The sequence below is a fragment of the Phoca vitulina genome, unplaced genomic scaffold (genome assembly GCF_004348235.1).
Source record: "Phoca vitulina isolate PV1807 unplaced genomic scaffold, GSC_HSeal_1.0 scaffold12, whole genome shotgun sequence".
In the NCBI taxonomy this organism is placed as follows: domain Eukaryota; kingdom Metazoa; phylum Chordata; class Mammalia; order Carnivora; family Phocidae; genus Phoca; species Phoca vitulina.
This window is the reverse complement of record NW_022589715.1, coordinates 30,362,220-30,383,205: the sequence shown is the minus strand read 5'-3', so window position 1 is coordinate 30,383,205 and position 20,986 is coordinate 30,362,220.

The window sequence follows — 20,986 nt, the reverse complement described above, 5'->3', positions numbered from 1 at the left end:
GAATGAAAACCAAAATAAGACTTTACTCTGTTCAATAGTTACTCTCTGGTACCCCCAGTTGTGCTCTCTGAAAGTTCCCGAAAGCTAGTGCTATCTTCTGCATGTTATCCTCTCAGAATGCAACATATTCCCAAGGACTAACTCTAATCACACCCCTTTCTGGAAGCCTTCCCTGTCTACATCAATCTGAAGTGGATGCTCCTTGTCCTCTCTTACCTACCTCAGCTCTTTTGTTAGTGCTCATGTAATGCCTCATACAAAGCTGTCCAGTTCAGAAGCCTCGATCCACATATGGCTATTTAAATAAGTTAAAATTAAGTTAAAAATTCAGTTTAGTTCCTCAGTTGCACTACCCACATTTCTAGTGCTCAACAGCCATAATTGGCTAGTGGCTACCATATTAGACAATGCACATGAAAGAACATTTCCATCATTGCAGGAAGTTCTATTAGACAGCACTACACACTATTAGTTATAATTTTTTATGTGTGTGTTTTAGGTTTCTAGCTAGACTATGAGCTCCTTGAGGGCAGGGACCACACCTTATCAATTCTATATCCCTCCCCCACTTAGCACAGTGCTTTATACCTAATAAATATCCAACATATTCATTGATTGGATCCTCAGGAAAGAATTGCCTCATTAGTAAGCTCTAGGATTACTTAAATCTTTTTCCTTTATTCTCAGCCAAAATAAGGCTCGGCCCATCTTCCCAGAAAGAAGAATGTGTTAAAGCCTAATAGATGAGAAATTCCTGTCCGTCATGTCCATGCCTAAATGGGCAGGAATTTCTTATCTATTAGGCTTTGTCCCAAAAGGGCAAAGGAAAGGATCGGCTGAAGTGCACTATGCCTGCCATAGATATCAGACTCCAGGCCTTCGGTGCTCTGAAAAGAACCTCTGTCTGAACACCTGGTTCCCTGATTTCTACCTCCCATGGAGTTGCTCCCAGTTTGGAATTTTTTTGAGGTCAGGGTGCTGCCAAGGTCACCACAATGTTCAGCAAATGGCAGGATGGGGCCACAGATGTGTCAAATAAAATCAGATAAAAAAATTCCCTAAGGAGGTCTCAGAACCATTACAGAGGAGTGTAACACCTGTGACTAAGGGGTCCAAGAAATAATAAATAATCCTTATGCCAAAGTGGCATATTTTGGGGTGGCATATTCTGCTGCCCTTCCATCTTCAATTAGCCAAGCCATGCCTACATTATTATGTGCTGCTAGGAACTCATTTTCATTCACTTCTAAAACAATGGCAACCCTGTGGACAACTTCTATTTCACCTAATGATGATATTACATAACTAGGCTGGGCAATCCATCCATCTTGGTCTGTCATCTACTCAGTGATCCACTCATTCATTCAACAATTATGTTTTAAGCACCTATTCTGCTCTGACCTGGAGATAAACCAATGAGAAAAACTGCCTGGGTCTATGCTCTTATGAAGAATGTAAATTCTCATAAGAGATGTATCAGTTAACTACTACATTTCCTCCAATCTAAGACATCACTGATTTCCATCATGGATTTAATAACAGCTTTTCAGGAGGAAAAAAAGTGCTACCACACTTAAAACGCATATTGATTCAATGTCACCATCACAAATTCCTCTCCAAAAATATCACTAAAACAATGTGTTGATATGACAAAACTCAGTTTATTGCTTACCTAGGTAAGGGAAAGCATTATCTAGATAGGCTTTGTAGCATCTCAAAGGAAGTTAAGGACAAAACTGGGCTATTTTTGAACTTCAAAAGTCTGGTTAAAGGTGGGTCTTTCACTGGGGGGGGGGGAGGGAAGGCTCAGTTAGCATTGGATAAGGATCACTATATAATAGTTTAGAGTTGATAGACACAGCAATTGAGGCAAGGGGCTCAGAGAGTCTTGAAATAAAAACTGTCATTTGGGGCGCCTGGGTGGCTCAGTCGTTAAGCGTCTGCCTTCGGCTCGGGTCATGATCCCAGAGTCCTGGGATCGAGCCCTGCATAGAGCCCTGCATCGGGCTCCCTGCTCAGCAGGAAGCCTGCTTCTCCCTTTCCCACTCCCCTTGCTTGTGTTCCCTCTCTTGCTGTCTCTGTCTGTCAAATAAATAAATAAATAAATCTTTAAAAAAAATTGTTTTTGATGCTTTATTTTGAAGAGTAGATGTGTCTTTCAAGAAGGTCCTGGGATCAACAATAAAGTCATTCATGACTTTTATCTTCTTGATAAAGAGTTGCCTGAAATGGTGAAGTCATGTTGATGTAGAGACTAAGCTACTTAGATGGTGCCATCAACATGTGAAAAATATGCCCCTTCAAAGAAATAAAGTAATTACACAACTAAGAATATGTAATTATAATTGCAAAATGTGCTCTGATGGATAAATATAGGGTACTATGGGAGCATATAACTGGGGCAGCTCACCTACTCTGAAGAGTTCAGAAAAAGCATCTTTGAGGAACTTGTACTTGAACTGAGGCAAAATGATGAATTCAGCAAAATGAAGAAATGGAGTGGAGGGGGTAGGAGGATAAGATAGCATGTGCAAAGGTCCCGTGGCAGGAAGGAATATGTGGTATGAAAGATTTGCAAAGCTGGAGCACAGGAATGAGAGGAAAGAGGCACACAGCGTAGGCCAATTGGCTGGCAGTGGGCAAGAGATTGCTATCCACTGCTGTGCTTCAGAGTGACGTTTTATTTTTGAGACAAAAAACACTTAATGCTCTGAGATCTGAAGACAATATCCCCAGAATCAAAATCTAACATTCTCAAAATTTTAAAAAGAATGATGAATGAGCCTCCATGGTAGTCTACCATAACAACATCAGATTCATATTGTTGCCCAACAACAGCAAAACCAGTTCTAGAATATCCTCCTACTTGTGCTCAGACTTGTGATCAAACAGGTTATCTTGATTCTGGTCTGGAGATTTGGCCATGCCCAGGAGGCCAGATAAATTTAAATTAAGGAAGAAGAGTTTTTTCTAAGTGCTTAATTTATAAGTGAGCAAACCAACATTAAAAAAAAAAAAAAGCCCTGGGATTCAGACCTCTGCTTTATAGTGATTTTTGTTTTATATACAATCATTCATTAATTCGTAAGAATACTTCAATAATGTCTACGGGGTACAAGCTGCCACACTAAATCTTGAGTGAAACTTGCTTAGAAACTTGATTCTAAGCAGTTGGGGATGGGTTTAGAACCATGTGATCAAATGAAATTCTTAACTCAGGGGCCTCTTTGCTCTGATTCTCTATGGCTGTGTATAACAATTTATTATTACCTGCCATGGGTTGACTGGGCTCAACTCAGCAGATTTTGTTTGATGTCTCTCATGCAATTGCAGTTGGAAGTCACCTGGGACTGTGATCATCTGAAGGCTCAACTAGGTGAGACATCCAAGATGGCTCACTTACCTGGCTGGCAGTTGATGCTAAATGTTGGTCGGGAGCACAGCCGAGGCTGTCACCCAGAGCACCTGCATGTGGTTTCTCCATGTGGCCCCTGCCTCTCTCAACATGAAGGCTGAGTTATGACAGGAAGCAGCCGAAGAACAAGTATTCCAAGAAGCGGGAGCAGAAGCTGCTGGGCCAGTAGAGGACTAAGCCTAGGACTTCCCCTGTGTTACTTCGCCATATTCTATTAGGCAGAGCAGTCACAGGGCCTTCCCAGATTCAAGGGGATGCAGAAATAGATGCCACCTCTCGATGAGGGAGTGACAAGTTGACCTTGCACAAGAGCAATGCGGGAGGGATGGGAAATACCGCAGCAATGTTTGGAAAGTATAATCAACCCTACAGGAATAGTGAGAATATTTGGACCAAAAACTTGTACCAAATCTTACAAGGAGGAGAAGGATACAAAAGAGTAATGAGCATGACTCTTGTCTTTGAGGTAGTACTTGGCAATGCTAAACTCACACTTAAGAGAATATGTTAAGGCACTTCCCAAACCACATACCAATAAGTATGGACAAATGCACAGGCATCTTCCATGCAATACCAAAAAAGCTCTTCTGAAAAGTAGAAACTCTGTGTGAAAACCCAAACTGGGAGCCTTTTTTGTGTAATTTAGAGGGAGAGAAGTATAACCAGTTACACATCAACCCCAGACTCCCAATCCATTTTCTAAGTCCTAACTAAGACACCGTAAAGCACCTATATATAAGTGATAATCAGCTATATTGGGTTGTAAAATGCTTAAAACATTTGCTACCTCATCACCAAACAATTAATATGAATGTTTATAAATCGTTGCTTCATGTCAAGAACCATGAAGGATTTGAGATTTTTTCCCACTTGCAAGCTACCAAGTTAGTCTGCCACAGTTTTGTTGATGCTAACCAAAGACAAATCTGGGTTGGTGACAAAGAACAGTTTATTACTCACAGAAATAGCAGCAGCCAGAGAACTATTATTTTCTTGCTTTAGTTCCCCAACTCCAGTTTCTTCAGGTGACAGAATGAGGGCCAGGTGGTGCCAGCCAATTGCATTCCAGGAGAGGAACCCCAAGATTAGGAAACTTCAGTTTTGTGTAATGGACAGGAAGCAAACTCATTGTTCAACCTTTGCTCCTGAGGGAGATATTAACTTTATTGCACTGCATAGCAAACAAACCTACCTTCTGCTCTGGAGAAAGACACTATCTCCATCTTCCTAAACTATACTGTCCTGGAAAAGATAGTACAGAACAGAAGACTGTTGGTGCATCTGCTCGCAAGACCTGAAGAAACACAAAAGACACATGGAGAATTATCTCCCAACACTTCGTGGACAGTAAAGTCTACATCCGAGATCAAGCAATAGCTGAATTGTGTGTCCCATTTGTTGACATTTGGCATTTTCAAAACATCTACGTGGAATTCTGATGTTCTGGCACTTGTTTAGAATATAACAAGAGACTTTCCTTGAATATCATTTTCCAAAGAGAAAGAGAATTGGTAATATATGGCTTTCACTCACCAATACACTGAAAACTGAGACCATGGAAACGGATAATGAGATCATGTAACCATCTGTTTATTTTCCCATTCATGCACTCACTCACTCATTTATTCAACAAATAATTATTTAGGCCTGAGAATTATAGAAATGAAAAAGACAGTCATGTTCCCTGCTGTCATGGAGCTTATGGTATAGTGGAAGAGGTAAACATTAAACAACTACACAATGAATTGTTTATTAGAATGGTGGTAAGTGCTCTGAAAGAAGGAAAGCTGATGCTACTCAGGGAGTCTGGGAAGGCTTATTTGAGAGGTGGGTTGAAGGATGAATAGTAGTTAATCAGGTAGTAAAGGAGAAATATGGGAAGGAGTGAAAAGGGAGAGAGCCTAGAACAACCCCTAAAGATAAAACCTTGGAGAACACCATTATTCAAGGGAAGGTAAAAGAAAAGAAGTCTACAAAGAAGATTGAAAAGGAGGAGCTAGAGAGGTTGGAGGACAATTAGTATTAAGAAAAATTGTCAGGGGCAGCTGGGTGGTTCAGTCAGTTAAGCATCTGACTCTTGATTTTGGCTCAGGTCATGATTTCAGGGTTGTGAGATCCAGGCCCACGTCCAGTTCTGCGCTCAGTGGGGAGTCTGCTTAAGATTCTCTCTCCGTCTCCTTCTGCCCCTCCCCCTGCTGTACGCATGGGTTTGCTCTCTCTAAATAACTAACAAACTAACTAAATAAATAAAATCTTTCAAAAAAATTGTCTAAAACTTGGAAATAAGGTGAAGAGGGTGACTGCTTGATTTCAGCTCAGGTCATGATCTCAGGGTCCTAGGATAGAGTTCCATTCTCAGTGGGGAGTCTGTTTGAGATTCTCTCTCTCCCTCTGCCCCTCTCCCCATGCTTGCTCTCACTTTCTCTCTCTCTCTCTCAAATAAATAAATCTTTTTTAAAAATCATGGTAAAAAAAGGTGGACACAACCCAAATGCTCATCAACTGATGAATGGATAAACAAACTGTGGTATATCCATATAATGGGATGTTATTCATCCATAAAAAGGAATGAAGTACCAATACACGTGTAACTTGGATGAACCTTGAAAACATTATGCTAAGTGAAGGGAACCAATTGCAAAAGTCAACATATTATGTGATTTTATTCATATGAAAGTCCAGAATAGGCAAATCCATAGAGACAGAAGGTAGATTAATGGTTGCTTAGGGATGGTAGGGGAAGATGGGGTGAAAGGGGAGTAACAGCTAAGGGGTACAAGGTTTCTTTGTGAGATGATGAAAATGTTTTAAAACCGTGTACATACTATACACCATTGAATTGTACACTTTAAATGGGTGAACTAAAAAAAAGGAAGAAGAATGTGGTGTGGTTCATAGTGTTAAATGGTCAGAGAAATCAAATGGGAAAAGGATAGTGCAGTGGGAGGTGAAGAAAGAAATGAGTTAGATGACTTTCTCAGGATGTTTGGCTGCGAAGGGCAAGGTAGATATCCAAATGCCTGGAGTATTGAGGAAATATGGTTTTTAGACTGAAGATAAGAAAAGATATCTCAAGATGCCAGTAGAGAGGAGAAGTTAGAGAGATAGGAGGGAGGTTCATTGATAGTAGAGGTCCCTGAGGCAGGAACAGGAGGAAAATCCAGGGCACAAGTGGGGGGTACAGTTGGAGACAGTATGGTGAACATCTCTTTTGGTGAAATGGTAGGGGATGGAGAAAGGCAGGTGGGTGTGGAAACAGGGGGGTTTGTAGGTTGGGTCATCAGAACTTGAGGAAGTTCTCTGATGGCTTCTGTGCTTGCTGTGAAGTAGATCTGGCCATCTGAGGGAGTGAAGAAAAAGGTGATTGGGTTGGAAGAATGAGGAGTGGAAAAAATTTGAAATGGTTGCTTCTGACAATGGGAGGATGGGTTTGCAGTGTTGCAGGAAAGACTGTAGTTGGAAGAATCTTATTTAGTTCCCACCCAGAAAGTCTGGAGAAGTTGAATTCATAAATATATCCTCCAAGATGAGCAGGAGAATGATGGACCCCAGTGTTTAGAGTGGCCTATTGGAGACTGCTTTTAGGATAAATGATTCTGGGTCTGGGTCTAGATACCTGCATTCTACTTTCAGGTAAACCACTTATCTGTTGTGTGATCTTGAATATCAATTAACTCCTTTGTGCTTCAGTACTTTTTCACTGCAATTGTATTTTTTAACTTTTACTTTGAAATAATTTTAAATTTGTAGAAAATCCAAAGATAGTATAAAGAGTTTCCATTTATCTTTCCCTCAGCTTTCCTTAATACTAACATTGTACATAATCATGGCACATTTATCAAAACTCAGAAATTAACATTGGTACAATGTTAAATTACAGATTTTATTTGGATTTTAACACTTCTTCCACTAACATCCATTTTCTGTTCTAGGATCTAATTCAGGATGCCACATTGCATTTACTCAACATGTTTCCTCCAGTCTTGACAGCTCTTAGTCTCTTCCTGTTTTTCATGAACTTGACACTTTTGAAGAGTGAAGTATTTTGTAGAATTTCCCTTCATTTTGGGGTGTCTGATATTTTCTCATGATTAGACTGCAGTTATGGATTTTTGGGGGAAAGGAGTATAGAAATGATGTATCCTTCTCATCATATCAGGGGGCACATGATATCAACATGACTTATTACTGGTGATGTTAATTTGATCAGTTGGTTAAGGTGGTGTCTGCCAGATTTCTCCATTATAAAATTATTACTTTTTTCCCATACTCCATTTATTAGAAGTCATTCACTAATTCTAGCCCATATTCTTGAGGAAGGGGATTCTATGTTTCTGTTTTGAATCTTTGCAATGAAGAAGTTTAGCTCCCCAAATTCTATGATTCTAGGCTGTTTTCTATAGTGGTACAATTTGAAAGGAACCAGGATGTTCCTAACATTAATCATCTACCTGTCCTAGCCCATGATTGAAATTCCAAGATTAATGAGGCATTCCTTGGGGTTTTGCATTGCTTACTTTCTGCAGATCTTCTTTTAAAGTGCAATCATTTCTGGGAGAACCAGTACCATCTTATTGTAATTGGTAGTTAAGGATGCTTGGAGGCCAAATAGTGCAACCTCCCATACAAAGTGCAAACCTTCTTTTATTTATTTATTTATTTATTTATTTATTTATTTATTTATTTAAGAGAGAGAGCGTGATAAGCAGGCTCCATGCTCAGCATGGAGTCTGATGCGGGGCCCGATCTCACGACCATGAGATCACAACCTGAGCCAAAATCAAGAGTCAGATGTCCAACCAACTGAGCCACCCAGAAGCCCCTGAAGTGGAAACATTCTTATTGTATGTATGCATGTGCAACCTGAAAGTGCCTATTGGGTAGATCTTAGTCTGGCCCTTTGCCCCATCTTGAGACCAGGCAAAGAATTTATCTCCTTACACATACACCTAAAAAATTAGTCCCAATGTGCCATTCACTGACATTTTCATGGGCAGAGTAAGCCAAACACCCAGAAGTTCCCATTAGACATCTTTGTTCTTTCTCCCAAACCACTCCTACCTCAACTGACCAGTTCATAATCTTTTTCCACAATCTGTCCCCTACCCTACCCTCCATCCCCTCTATTATCCCCATCAATAAGTACTCAGCATGTCCTACTGGTAAAACAAAACCCCAAAGCTGGTTAGATAGCCCCTGGGGAGGATCCTAGTCCAGCCTTTCCTATCTGGGTCATACCCCTCTGAGACAAAAAGCAAAGAACTCTGTTCCCAAAGAACCAGCCAGCACTTTTACCAGCAGCTTGTAAACATCTCTAGGAGGATCACTGGACTCTTTTATTTTTCTTTTTTAAGATTTTATTTATTTATTTGACAGAGAGAGAGAGCACAAGCAGGGGCAGCTGCAGGCAGAGGGAGAAGCAGGCTCTCCATGGAGCAGGGAGCCGGTTGCGGGGCTTGATCCCAGGACCCTGGGATCATGACCTGAGCCGAAGGCAGACGCTTAACCAACTGAGCCATCCAGGCGCCCACTTTGTGACATCCTTTAAAACACTACACTAAATGGCCAGATGCCTCACATCTCAGCTAACCTAACCCTGTCTCTGATGCAAGAATGATAACCCAACTCCTTCTGGAATGGGAGTGGGGAATGTGCAGGCACCAGAGAGAGATTTTCCATAGCACCCCTTTAAACATAGGAGCCCGACCAGGGTACCACAAACACCTTACAAGGGCACACTTTTGATATTGCACAAAATCTAGGAGGAAATGGGTCCTGTTGGGAAAAGATTCAGAAGACCAGAAGGGCAGAAGGAACGGAAATTGAGTCTCCATCAAAGTACTGTTATTTGCAGGTTGAAAACCCTGGCTATTATGTGTCTTCACACTCAAAGCAGAGCAACTAAGAAAGATAGAATAGTATTATTCTGTTGCCTAAGAAAAATTTATGAGGACAGTCATCCTTGGAGAAGAGAGTATGGCACTGAAAGAATTCCCTACGATGGCACTTCTCAGCCTATCTGCCATGAAGGACCAGAGTTTTGCATTTCAATCCAACACAAACTGACATTTTTGCTAAATGAAATGAAAATAAAGTACTAGAAAAATAATTATGCTTAGATTGCTATAAAACTTCCTAGGTGCTTACCCTTGATTTCTGTGCCTGTGTTCTCATGCACGGACTGGTAACAAACACTTTGCCGATGGTCCTGGCCAATGGATCCCACCTTGAGTAGCCCTACAATTTGCCCAATTTCACAAGAAATAGGTGTCTTATAAATGAAACACGATAGAAAGGTGGGAATTTCTTGTTACATTCTTTAACATTAAAGTAAAATCTGTTTAACTTCTATGGTTTATCTTTCCAGGAAGTTGGTTCATTCTAAGTAAATATATTCTAAATGGTTTTTGTTGAAGAAATTAGGACAGGCTCCCATTTTGTAAAACTCAAGGCTTAAATATAAAATATGACAGATTGGAGTCTCAGGAGTCAAGCTACTTTTCCTATCTGGCAATTTATATTAATTGATCTACCAGTTAATTTACAAAAAAAAAAAAAGGAGAGAAGCCCTGCTACTTAATCTAGAGCATGCGTTGTCAAAATTATTGAGCATAAAATTTCACTGCTCTTGAGACATCTCACACCTGCCTAACTGAGCCAGGTGCACCTGTTTTCCAAGACAACTCCAAAGACAATGCATCTAGTCAGGCTGGCAAGAAAAGAATGAGTTTCATGTAAGGACATGCATTTGGGGCTTAATGAGGCACACAGGATTATTATTTATAACACAATCAACATACGCAGTTTATGAAGTGATTAAATCTTGTCCCAGAAGAGCTCACATGGATCCATGCCATGATGACCCAATTATTTAGAAGATTATTTTTCTTTTCTGTCATAATTTGCTCTCCTGTGACCAAAAAAGGATTTGAACTACTCTGAGATAAAAATTCAAGGCCATAATGGCCTTTGTTTTCCCCAAATTAAATGGTAGCAGAAACAAAGACTTAGCTTAAAAAGCAAAACAAATTAAGAATAACCTCACCCTGAACCCCCAGATGGGGCCATGCACATTTTGATCTTTAGTTTGTCATCCTTGGTATTTTTATATCCTTTTATTTCCTAAGACTTTACATTTACGTGGTTGTTATTCTTTGTAAGTATTTTTAGTTGCCATATAAGATCCTTCCAAGCCTTTTTGGGTGGGCAGCGTAGTTATTATATCCACTTTGTGTGGTGATAACAAAATATTTGGCTTGGGCACCAACCAGTCCAAATGAGGCATGAATCAATCAGAAGTGACACCAGCAGAGAACTCCCAGTACAGCTGGAAGAGAGCCCACAAGGCAAATTGGCCCTGCCAATTTGAGAGGAGGAAATGTGTGGTTAGGAAATCCATGCCTGGGGTCACAAGTCAATATTTTCTATTTCAAGGTAGTAGGATTGCTTCTAAGCTGTCGGACTTATAACCTGAACCCCCCATTCATACTTCTAACCACTTTAAGATAATGTTGAAACTCCAAAATGAGTAGAGATGATGGTAGATAAGCTTCTTTCATGTCTCTACAAAAAAAGGAAGGAGGAAGGAAAGGAGGGATGGCAGGAAGGAAGAAAATATTTTTTCAAATATTTTCAAGTGTTTTCAAATATCAATTTTGTCCTAGTTGATTGGAATTGTTCAAGATACCCTGTTTAGTGCTGGCTTTCTCAACAGTGACACTAATGACACTTGATATTATGGGCCACCGAACGTTCTGGTGGGGGCTATTGTGTGCATTGTAGGATGTTTAGCAGCATCCTGGCCTCTACCTGTTGGATGCCAGTAGCGCTCTCCTAGTTGTGCCAACCAAAACTGTCTTCAGACACTGCCAATGTCTCAGACAAGTCCTCCAGTGGAAAACACCGGTTCAGTGTGTTTGTTCTAAATATATCCTCAAATTCAATTCATTTTATACCTGAAGGTCAAAAGTTGCAACCAAGAACTGGAATTTTTATAAAAAAGAAAATACGAGATTCTTTCACTAAGGGAACTCTGTAATTTGATCAAAAATATTCCCCCCATGCCCATCCTCTGAGTGAATTTTGGATGCAAATGGAATTATTCAATTAGGCAACCAAGAGCAGCCACCTATCTTTGAACTGTATGGTTCATAGACCTGACAGCAGGCTTCATTCTTCTACCCATCGTGAAACATAGAATGGCATTTGATATTTTTCTAACATTTCCAATAATTTCTTATATTTGTTTTAGATTTATAGCCTATTTCCTCTCATTTTTTTCTTAAGCACAATAACTCTACATTATCTGAGGAATTTACTTAAATTCTTTTTAATTTTCTCATGCAAAAGCTATTTTCAAAGGACTTTGAGATAACTGAAAAGTGCTCTGTAAGAAACATACCTTTTAGCTTGCCCTCCACCCATGTTCATGGCAGCATGCTATGTGCTATATCCATAACAGCCCAAAGGTGGGATCAACTTAAATGCCCATCAGCAGATGGACAACATGGATAAACAAAATGTGGTATATATCTACAATGGAAAATTATTCAACCTTAAAAAGGAAAGAAATATTGACACATGCCACAACATGGATGAACCTGAGGACACTATGCTGAGTGAAATAAGCCAGTCGCAAAAGACAAATATTGTACAACTCCACTTATATGAGATACCTGGAATAGTCAAATTTATAGAGACATAAAGTAGGATGGTGATTTCTGGGGGCTGGAGGGAGTGGGGAATTGGGAGTTTTTCTTTAATGGGTACAGAGTTTCTGTTTGGGATGGTAAAAAGTTTCTGGAGACAGATAGTGGTGATGGTTTGCACAGCAATGTACTTAATACCATTAAACTGTACATTTAAAATGATAAAAATGGTGGGGCGCCTGGCTCAGTAGATTAGGCATCTGCCTTCAGCTCAGGTCATGATCCCAGGGTCCTGGGATTGAGACCTGTATTGGGCTCCCTGCTCAGTGGGGAGTCTGCTTCTCCCTCTCCCTCTGCTCCTCTACCCCATTTGTTGTCTCTCTCTCTCTCAAATAAATACATAAAATCTTTTTAAAAATGATAAATTGTACATTTATATGTGTATTTTGCCATAATAAAAAAATCAAATCAGAATATTCAGCAATATGAAAATACTCTATATACATAAAAAATATGCAACCATAATATCTCATTCACAAAAAATCCTCTTCTCTGGGGTAAGGGGTGTGACATCAATGTACTATCCATGGGCATACCCACTGTTCCTTGGAATCTGGTCAGATGCGTTTCAGATGTCCAGCTGGGCTGCATTTGTGGCCAAGCCAACCATTTCAGTCATCCCTAAAATCCAATTGCTGAGGCAAGTCAATCCCATAGGAACTCACTGAACTAGTTTGGACAGTTCAAAAGAAAGAACTCACTTTGTTTTTGTTTTTGTTTTTGTTTTGCTTTTTCTTCCCTCAGAGTCCCAACCTTCGACTCCGTTCATTAGCCTCAAAAGCTTTGCAGATAATTAAGAGTTGAGAGTAACATTATTTCTCCCATCCAGTGGAAAAGCAAGGTAGAAGCAGCATCCCATTTCTTTTCATTGCCCAAAATCATATTAATAAATACTTGACACTGTGTCTGTGGAATTGATTTGTTTTGTCAGTAACAGAAAATATTGAGTGTCTATCTCTAGTAGGTACATCATGTACAAAATTATACTCTATATTACTCGATTAAATTAAAAGTTACAAAAGAGAGTTATAAATGTGGGATGAAGTGCAATCAATATCCAAACACTTATGTATAAAAAAGGGGCATTTATTGTCTGGTTACTGCCAGTGTAGACACCTTACTTCCACCACTGATCCTACATCCAGGTCAGTATGAGCTAGCATGTATGCACGCATATGGAAGTAGCTTTTATTCCGTAACAGAGAATGTGGAGAGGAAGTGTGGGGAGGGGGAGAAGCTGAAGTGAAGGAACTGGGGAATGGAAGGAGATAGAAGGGCTTCCAGCAACTACCTAGTTCCTTGGACTGGTTTTGAATTCACTACTGGGAGAGAGTTAGAGGCAGAAGTTGATGGAACTCTTCAAAAGAGGCTTTGAGAGACCTGTCAAAACGAGGGAAAGAAGAGGAAGATGCCCCTTCCTCCCATTTCTAGTTGCCCCAGCACTGTTCTTGGGCTCCAAGAACTGGTAAGTTTGGGAGCATCCAGAGACCACAGCCTGACGGTGTGAAACAGGGTACCACCATGAGGCTACAGACAGCAGCAGCGGACAAGAAGAGGAAGAAGACAAGGGAAGATGTCATGACGGGCACTACTGAAGCACCCTTGTATTTGTTCCCAATAGTGATGCTGGGTCACTGTGGGGGAAAGGAGATGGGGGTATCTTTTTAGGAGTACAGTGATTCATAAAAGTCAGTAGATACTGAATTACATATAAATTGTTTTTATTTAGCCCCTATAATAAATCCTGTGAGGGTGGCATTATTATTATTCCCATTTTACAGATGAGGAAACTAAGAGTCAGGTTAAGTATCTTTCCTGAAGCCACATGACTCTCAAGAGACAGAGCTGGGATCAGAACCCAAGTATGTTTGACTCTAAATCCTATGTCCTTAACCGCTGTGCTTCACTGCTTCCTACTGTAGAAAGCAAGGACGGGTTAGGAACATTGGAATTCTGAATGTTGCTAGTTGCTCTATTGTATGCACTATTACTTTATAAAACACTATTAAGAATGCTGAGGGCTTTTTTTTTTTTAAGATTGATTTCTTTATTTTAGAGGGAGGGGAGGGGCAGCGGGAGAGGGAGGGAAAGAATCCTCAATCAGACTCCCCGCTGAGCACGGAGCCCACTGCGGGGCTCACTCTCACAATCCTGAGATCAGGACCTAAGCTGAAACCAAGAGTCAGATGCTCAACTGACTGAGCCACCCAGGTGCCCCTACTGCAGGTTTTATACATGCATGGTTTTGTCATTTTGCTAATAAATGCTATTGAAAAGGACAGTATTTCTTAGGAGTTCACAGATTCTTAGAGATTGTTTTTTGTATCCTTCTGTAATACTTGGAAAAATGCTGCACATAAAAGTGGGAGCCAAGGGACGCCTGGGAGGCTCAGTCGTTAAGCGTCTGCCTTCGGCTCAGGTCATGATCCTGGGGTCCTGGGATCGAGCCCCGCGTTGGGCTCCCTGCTCAGCAGGAAGCCTGCTTCTCCCTCTCCCACTCCCCCTGCTTGTGTTCCCTCTCTCACTATGTCTCTCCCTGTCAAATAAAGAAATAAAATCTTGAAAAAAAAAAGTGGGAGCCAATAGCCTATCCTAAATCATTTTAAGATAAGGTTGTTTAAAGACAAATGCCCTTTACGTGGGGATGAAAGGTATGGCATAGGGAATATAGTCACTGGTATTATCATAGCCCTGTGTGGCGACAGATGGCAGCTACACTTGTGGTGAGCACAGCATGAGATATAGACTTGTTGAATCACTATGTTGTACACTTGAAACTAACGTAACGTTGTGTGTCAACTATACTTCAGAAAAACCCAATAAAAAGCAAAGACAAATGCCCTCTAAAGTACAATTCTGAAAAATTAAAGAGTGCCTCCATATACCTCCTACTTTCTTTGTAACCTGAATGCATGCTTCATACACTGATGACACTTACGACTGCATCATATGTTATTTTGTTTGATCTTTCTGAAATGTGTTTACATTTTTGGCTTACAGTCTCTTCCATAACAAGTTCCTTTATCTTAGTTAAACACATTCCAAGTATTTAACAGAACACAGCCGAGTGACCCTGGAGGCTCTTTGGTAGGATCCCTCTTTCATTTAGCTCACCTATTTGGTTGGAAGGAGTCTTCCCCCGGAATGTTAACTGTCTGAGAACAGGGGCTTATTTTCTCTCTGCTGTCTCTCTGCAGCCCAGAATCATGCCTAGAGTCAAGTAGGTGCTAGATACATATTGACTGAATGAACGACGAATGAATGCATCCAGACTATGTGAAGGAAAAGGGATGGGGTGTTTTAGATACAAACAGAATGGAACTGTACGGACTATCTGGCTCCTTGGGAGCTACAGGCACTGCCTTTGGGGCCTGGCCTGTGCTTTTGTGAAAATTTCTAGCCTAAGTGGCCCCCTTACACTCCATCGTCTTGTATTTTGAAGCCCAGCCTGTGGATGACTCCTTGGGTCAGAGGCCCACCACAGGTGCAGTCAGGAGGACTATGGAGAAGGAAGGTCAGTTTCAGCAGACACCCTGGCTGATATGCCCTCTACTTTGCTCTTTCAAGTATGGCCCCTGGGGGTGCTGGGGTGGCTCAGTTGGTTGAGTGTTTGACTCTTGATTTCAGCTCAGGTCATGATCTCAGGGTCATGGGATCGGGCCCCATATCAGGCTCCATGTTCAGGGGAGTCTGCTTCTCTCCCTCTCCCTCTGTCCCTCCCCATGCTCTCTCAAATAAATAAAACTTTAAAAAATAATAAAATAATAAATTGTAGTCCCTGGATTGGCAGCATTAGCGTCCACTAGTGCTTGCTAGAAATGCAGATTCTCAGGCCTACACCAAATCTACTGAATCAGAATCTGCATCCTAACTTGATCCGCAAGGGATTTGTAGGAACATTAGTGTTTGCAAAGCACTGTTATGTAAGACCATTCTTACAGCTCCCTGCCTGACATGGTGCTAACCATGTATGTTATGCCCAGCATAGCCTTTCTGTAGCATCTTTTACCTCAGTAGTACCATTTTCAAGCTCTTATTTTGCCTCTTATTTTAATTTTCCAAGCAATAGAAGAGCTGTTATTTATTGAGCCCTATGAGATTTTTATCCTCTTTTTTATCCATAAGGAAACTGAGGATAAGAGATGTTACACAACCTGTTAGGGGCACCTGCATAAGTCACTTGGTTGAGCATTGGGCTCTTGATCTCAGCTTGGGTCTTGATCTCAGGGTCTTGATCCCAGGGTCATGAGTTTGGGCCCTGCATTGGGCCCCATGCTGGGTGTGGAGCCTATTGGGAAAAAAAAAAAAAAAAGAGCACAAGCATGAAGTCAGGACTGCTGTACGATTCCTAAGCACTCCTCGCCACACTCAAGGGTTAAGTTCTTATAAAACCTCCATATTTTAAACAATTTCTTCAAAAGGAAAACTCAAAAGATTTTGTTGCTTCATTTCCAGACTTTCAGCATTGAAGGGGGGTGGCCTGGGTTCCTTCGGCTTGGCCCTACCTAGAGGAGGAACTACCCTCACAAGCTCTGGAGAAGCCCCAGAAGCTTTAGCCAAGCACTGCCCTTCAGTAGGCCCCTTAAGTCAGGGCTCTTGAGCCTGCTGCACTTAGAATCATCAGGGGAGCTTTAACAAACACCACTGTCTATACTCTATTCCCAGATATTCTGAAGTAATTAGTCTGGAGTGAGGACTGAAGACAAGCTTTTCTTCTTCCTCTTTCCCTTCCTCCTCCTCCTCCTTCTTCTTCTCCTTCTTCAAGTTTTGTAAATAATTCTCATGTGTACGCAGGGTTCACAGCCTGTGCCCTAAAACCAGTGAAGCCAATGACTCTCAGACTCAGGCAGGGGACAAGTATCTAAGTATGGCTCTACTGAAGGCCTCTTGCTGACTTCTTGGTGTCACAGCTTTCTGACGAACTAGATTACTAGAAGGACATTTTCCTGATGTGATGCAAGGCCAATTCACAGGTAGTTTCTGTAATTAGAGGGTTTGTTTTTTTTAAAGATTTATTTATTTATTTATTTGAGAGAGAGGGAGGGAGAGAGAGCATGCACATGGAAGCGCAGGGAGGGGCAGAGGGAGAGGGAGAAGTAGACTCTCCACTGAGCGCAAAGAGCAACACGGAGCTTGATTTTATGACCCTAAGATCCTGACCTGGGCTGAAATCAAGAGTTGGACATTTAACTGACTGAACCACCCAGGCATCCCCATAATTAGGGTTTATTTGGTGGCACAAATAAGCAAAAAGGGCACGAAAATAGTGAGTCAGGGTGGAAACCACACTGGTGGCTCCCATTAGCTGGTGACTCACTCCTTCCACATTGCTGGATAACTCTGGTCTTCCAAAGGGACAGTCTACCACAACACTTGTCAGGGCCAGTAGGTCATGTCAGTGGTATCTCTGGGTCATTAAAAGGTCTAAAGAGGGACGCCTGGGTGGCTCAGTCTGTTAAGCGCCTGCCTTTGGCTCAGGTCATGATTCCAGGGTCCTGGGATCGAGTTCCTCAGGGAGTCTGCTCCCTCTGCCCCTCCTCCTACTCGTTCTCTCAAGCTCTATCTCTCTCTTAAATAAATAAATAAAAATAAAAATCATAAAAGGTCTAAGGAGAAAGCGCAGTCCATTCGAAATCCTAAAAATCTACTGAGAAGTCAAAAGCATGTTTTATTCGTGGGACTGAATTAGGCCCAAGTGCTTCAGTGACAAAGGACACACAAAAACTGGCACAACACCCATTAATTTCAGTCCTGTGTTTTGAGGAAAGATGGTAAATACTTTTCGCCCAGGAAAACAACAGTAATATAATGTAAACGGATTTTTTTTAAAGGACAGGAAGAAAGAGAAGAGACAACAGCAACACAATTTTGCAAACTGGAAAGCGGGAGGCAAGAATTTAGCAGAAGAGAGAAACCTAAAGGTAATGACATCAAAGGTTTCCCAACCAACTGGCCCAGCCAGATCAACCACAGAGAATTTCAGTCAGTAAGGTCCAAGCATGCACCAAAGCTTCAAATGAGATTTTCAGTCCCCCATGCTCTCTTTTCAAACAAGAGCACTGTTAAGATTGGGAACAAGACAAGAGCATCCACTTTCACCAGTTCTATTCAATATTGTATTAGAAATTTTAGCCAGGGTAATTAGGTAAAAAATATATATATACATACATATATATATATTACATATATACATACATATATAATATATATATATATGGCACTCAAATTGGAAAGGAAGAAGTAAAATGATCTCTTTTTTGCAGATGACATGACCCTATATATAGAAAATCCTAAGGAATCAACAAAAAAACTATTAAAGCTAATAAATAAATGCAGCAAAGTTATAAGACACAAAATCAACCCCCAAAAATTAATTGTCTTTCCGTACACCAGCAATGAACAATCCAAAAATGAAATTAAGAAAACAACTCCACTTATAATAGAAAGAATAAAATACTTAGGAATGAAGGCAACCAAGGAAGAGCAGACTTGTACTCTGAAACTAAAACACATTGCTGAAAAAAATTAAAGAAGACCTAAGTAAATAGAAAGACATCCTATGTTTATGGACTGGACAGCTTAATATTATTAACATGGCAATACTACCCAAAGTGATCTACAGATTCACCACAATCTCCACCAAAATCTCAATAGCCTTGGGATGCTTGGGTGGCTCAGTGGGTTAAGCGTCTGACTCTTGATTTCAGCTCACATCAGGATCTCAGAGTCACGGGATTGAGTCCTGCATCCAGCTCCACACTTAGCGCAGTCTGCTTGAGGTTCTCTCCTTCTGCCCGTCTCCCCCACTTGAGCTCTCTCTCTCTCAACTAAAGAAATAAATAAAATCTTTTTAAAAACCTCAATAACCTTTTCTGTAGAAATTCATATGGAATTCTAAGAGACCCCAAATAAGTCAAAACAATCTTGAAAAAAAAAAAGTTGGAAGACTCATATATACTGATTCTAAAACTTTCTACAAATCTACAGTAATCAAGGAAGTGTGTATTTGGATACAGATATAGACATATAGATCAATGGAAGAGAACTGAAGTCCAGAAATAAATCCATACATTGATGGTCAATTGATTTTCAACAAGGATGCCACAGACCATTCAATAGGAGAAAGGATAATCCCTTCAAAAAATGGTGCTGAGACAACTGGATATGTACATGTAAAAGAAATCAATTAGACCTCACCTCACACAATATACAAAAATTAACTCAAAATTGATCAAAGACCTAAATATAACTGTTGAAAGTATAAAACTCTTAGGAGAAAACAGAAAATAGGAAAATCTGCATGATCTTGGATTAGGCAATGATTTCTTAGCTATAACACCAAAAACATAAGCTACAGAAAAAAAGCTAAATTGGGCTTTGTCAAAATTTAAAACTTTTGTGTATTGAAGAACTCTACCAAGAAAGTGGAAAGGCAATCTACAGAATGGGAGAAAATATTTGCAAATCATGTATCTGAGAAGGGTGCAGTGTCTAGAATTTTTAAAAATACAATCACCACTCAACAACAAAGACAACCCAATGGAAGAAAAGCAGATACCTGAGGATTAACAGAGATCAGAAGGAAGCTTGTAATGTCAAAATGTGGAGCAGGACACACAAACAGAAGAAAAGAAACTTGTAGAAAACAGGGATAATGCAGGGACAAGTCAATGGATAACTGTGAAACAAGAACAGGATGCTACTGGGGAAAAAAAGAAAACATTCAGAGAATGGTCCTAGAAATTAAAAATAAAAAAGTGAAAATGAGGAACTCAATAGAAGGTTTGGAGGGGCGCACCTGGGTGGCTCAGTTGGTTAAGCTTCTGACTCTTGATTTTGGCTCAGGTTGTGATCTCAGGGTCCTGGGATCGAGTCCCTCATCAGACTCTGGGCTCAGCGGAGAGTCTGCTTGAGGATTCTCTCTCCCCCTCCCCCGCACACATATGCATGCACGCTCTCTCTCTCTCAAATAAATATATAAATCGTAAAAAAAAAAAAAAAAAAAAAAAGGTTTGGAAAATAAGCAGAAAGTGTCAAAACTGTCATTTAAACCCAAGTTAGCCTGACCCCACAGCCCATGAAAATAAAAGGTATCTTAGATTTGTAAACATTATCTAACCTGAATTATGAACTTGTATTTCCTTGTGTTGGATAATAGAGTGTCTATTAGTTCTACAGAGCAGAAATGGCAGTGGCCCTGGAGCTAGCAAACTTGAATTCCATTGGATTCAATGGGAATATATATTGGATATGTTGGGAATATATATTGGAATCTACTGGATTGGGTATGTTGGGAATATATATTGGAATCTACTGGATCATCAGTAGAACTAGAGGCAACCTATTACTTTTACTTGTTCTGGAAATATAAAAAATAACAATTTCTGGTTTCAATCTCTTTATGAAATCATCATGTGTAAATTATGGGATGCCATTCATACAAATGGCTACTGGCTAAAGCCTCACAATATATATGGGGTTTTGTTGTTTGTTTGTTTGTTTGTTTTGGCATGGAGAATCTCATTTTGGAAAAAAATATAAGAAAACAATGTTTTAGGATTATGGAATTTTGGAGCTAGGAGGAACCCTAGATTTCTTCTACCCTTGCTTTCTCACCTCAAATATGTGAAAAACTAACCTAGTTAGTTACTGACCTGGGACTGGAATTCAAGTTTGCTAGCTCCAAGGCCACTGCCATTTCTGCTCTGTAGAACTATTAGAAGTAGAAAGCAGGAGCACCAATGCCCACATATAATTACTTTAATATCAGGAAACAGTAACTAGGTCATCCTCTTGTACCCAGAATAAAATGAAAATGAGGACAGAAACGCATAACTTTGTCTCCAAACTGCAGTGCTTATGG